Raw genomic sequence first — 3,529 nt, 5'->3', positions numbered from 1 at the left:
ACATGGAAAAATGGCTTTTTTTTACTTGTCTGCATATTGGTCTAGAGTAGGGTTTAGAAAAGCTATGCAGTGTTGGTCTAAATCTTCTCCCAACATAGTTAAAAGCAGTAGCCAGAACTAAGCTTAATCTACTCTACATCCATTCAGAATAAAATTGAAACCTGCCTTCATTCTATTTTTGTTCCCTGGTGGACTCCTCTGTTTGTACCCTCATTTTCAACAGAGCTGTTCTGTATGAGTAGAGAGACTGACAAGGATTAATAAACAAGGTAAATTGCCTCTGTGGCTTGCAAGACCACTTTCTGGGTCCTTTCTTTGCGCATTAGCCAAAATCCATATTGTGTGCTTGGGCAGCTGATCTTCTGAGTCACAGAATAATGTCATTACTGTTTACTTCAATCCACTTTGATCAGCCTTACTTGATCAGCTGCATGATTAAAGGTAGGCACTCAATTCAGTATCACTCAGGAGAACAGAGGAGGTAAAGGAAGCAATTCAGGTGAGATGGTCCCAGATAGCAGGGTCAGTGGACCAAATGGGAAGGTGAAGAACTTTTTAATGAAGGCTTTCAAAATAATGTTAGTTGCTTAAGTCTTGAATTACTCATTGGGATGGTTCTTGTTAACTGTATTTTCACGTTGTATAGGCACACATTTATTACAATTTTAAGTACTATATTGCTGTTGGAAACCCATAATTAATTGATTAATTTATTTCTTTCTTTAATGCAAGAACATTATTAGGAAAGAAGGATGGGCCAGTAGTTACACAGCATTGGGCTGGGACTTGGGAGTTTCTGCTTCCCTTCCCAGCTCAGTCACAGGTTCACTTTGTATAAACATAGCTTCCTGTCTGCTTATAGCTACCCACTGAGGATGATCATCCTTCTTTCTCTGTTTAAACAGACAGAGTGGGATTCGGGTGCCTTACCATAGGTAAATAGTATGATTTTAAAAGCACAACACTGGCAGTAGGTGAAGAGGTTCAGGTGAAATGATCCCTGCTGGCATGGTGCTTGCGTCAAACTGAAAGGTGGAAAAAGTCTTTTTAGTGAGCACAATGATCTTATCCTTCTCTATTTTCCTGTACAAGATTCTTGTGTTGTAGGTGCTGGCAACAGATACTTGCATTTTCTAGTCATGAAAGAAAAAAATTCTGATAAAAGAGTTGGCTTGGGCAGTGTTGCGTGGTGCATGCAAATTATTAACACTTAAAATTTATATGTGCCTAATCACCTCTCCCATGCTATAATGTACCTAGGTAGCTAGCACCTCTTGGATGCAAGTACTAAGCACACCAGGAAAGAAGACACTTTCTGCAAAGTCCAGAGGACTTTTTATGGAAGCTTGCAACTGAGGAACTTTTCCGATTTCACTTTGAAGCTGTATAAAGCCACATCCTGCAGAACACAGATTTTCAAATTGTGTATCACTGTTACCAAGGGAGGTGCCATGGTATGAAAAAATGATCCTATCTTCATTAAACTCAATAAGGAACTGAAGTGATGCTCAAGGCCATTGAAAGTAACTTTTTATTTTCAAGTCATCTTATCTCAATGAGGATGTTAGTTGTGTCATTTTTATCTTACAGATGAGAAAACTGAAACCCATCAGACCATGTTAGTCATGTTCCCAAGGTCAAAGCTGAGCTGCTTAACAGAGCTAGCAATCTATCCTGAATTTTCAACCCAGTGGATGTCTCATCAAGCAGTCCATCCCATGCTGAAGTCATTCCAGTATCCTGAACATTATTTGGGCAATGGAAAATATTATTGGAGAACTTTATAGTCAATAAGATTGCAATGTGGCTATTTTGTTAGCTATTTTGGGGGTTAGAAGGAAAAGGAAATGGAATGCATACTATTCTTTCACAAGACCTCAGTTGAAAATCATTCAGATACTAAAATCTCAGACAGCTATTTTGTTACTAATATTAGTATTACAGAAACACTCAAGTCTGAAAAGAAAGTCCATGCTGAAGCTGTTACATGCAGAAATAATGAAAAACAGGCCTTCTTTTGCATGATTCTGGGGTCTAAATGAAGGTTTTTAATGTTAGAGCAACCTGCCTACTCTCCTGCCCCTTTTTCAGGAGGGGTCAAGTCTGCTATAGGTCCTGTGTCATACCTGCCAACCTGCACACTTCTGAAGCAGCAGTCAGAGGTTTAGTTGTTATTAGTGCACCATACATGTAACACACCTGCTATATTTAAGTAGGTAATTTGTAACTGGCATTGGTTTTCCAACCAAAAAATGGTGATGAGTGTTAACTATTGGTCATTGCCATTGGTATAGTATATTTTTTTTAAATTCTACTCCCTACTGTCTACTTAGTTCATACATACTATTAGTGGTGCTATTTCAGATGCAAAACAGTTCTTTGAGCAAAACTTCCCCCTCCTCGTGAAAGTTCTCATCACTATATACAGACTGTATTTCATCCCCAATTCACATTCCCTTTCTAACCTAATGAATTTTGCCTTCATGGTGGGACAGTGGAGGAGATTCTCCAAGAATTAGTGAAAGCATGGTATGACCACTGTGTGCAGATTGAGCCTTTTTTCTTCATTACGTACCTCATCTAAACTAGAAGAACCAGAGATGCATACATCTTCAATCTTAACAATTTTCCCTGCACTCTGACTGCCTGATCCTTCCCAAAGACTATTAAATAACTCAAAACTATCAGGGGGGAAGGGAGGGGAAGGCAATGTCCATTCCCTTCCTAATTCCACACTCTGTTTCCTTCGTATTGCAGCTATGTCAATGTACTTGTGGTCTATGTATTTTACACTTAGAATCTTTGTGTTACTTATGATATAATAGATCTATAGGGATGAAGATTTTTTTGATATTTGAAGTAACCTGTGTGTCTGTGAGCCGTAATCCCAGAACAGCTATTATTGTTGCTAAATTGACATGAAAACTATAATTTCCTGACCTAAGGTGTAGAAGCATAATAAAAACACTGGAAAAGTTGAATGGTTCTGTTGTCATCGAATATACTAGTCATAGGTTAATTAAGATCTCTTTCAACCTGCTTCAGAATGATTTGTTCAAAACAAAACAAACTGGCAGGAAGCTGTTTGCAAGATGTTGGTAAATGCATGAAATATTATATGGGTCTATTTCTTCTAAAGAAGTCAAAATGTGAGTTGGGGTGTGGTATAGATACTGACCTACATGAAATACACAGCAGTAACATAGACTTGGGTAATATAGAATTTGTCATGGTTTTAATTCTCAGAAGGAATAAACCACATCTGTGGTTATTTCAGATTTCTGGACTTTTATTTCTGTTAAAATAAGTAGTAGAGAAGCAAGATCTAGTTCGATAGATGAATGATCAATATGAATCTGGTTAATGTGGTTTCATGGCATAGTTTTAGAGTTGAAATTGCAGTCAGTAGAGAAATGGGACTGTAAATGGCTCATGGCAGTGCGTGGTACACCTGGCCGTGTGCATCTGTTCATTGTTTTAGTTTAAAGCTGGTGTAGCACCTTATTGCTGCTGCTATAATGAAATGCTA

This window comes from Accipiter gentilis, chromosome 25, assembly GCF_929443795.1.
Source record: "Accipiter gentilis chromosome 25, bAccGen1.1, whole genome shotgun sequence".
Classification (NCBI taxonomy): domain Eukaryota; kingdom Metazoa; phylum Chordata; class Aves; order Accipitriformes; family Accipitridae; genus Astur; species Astur gentilis.
This window is presented reverse-complemented; position numbering follows the sequence as displayed.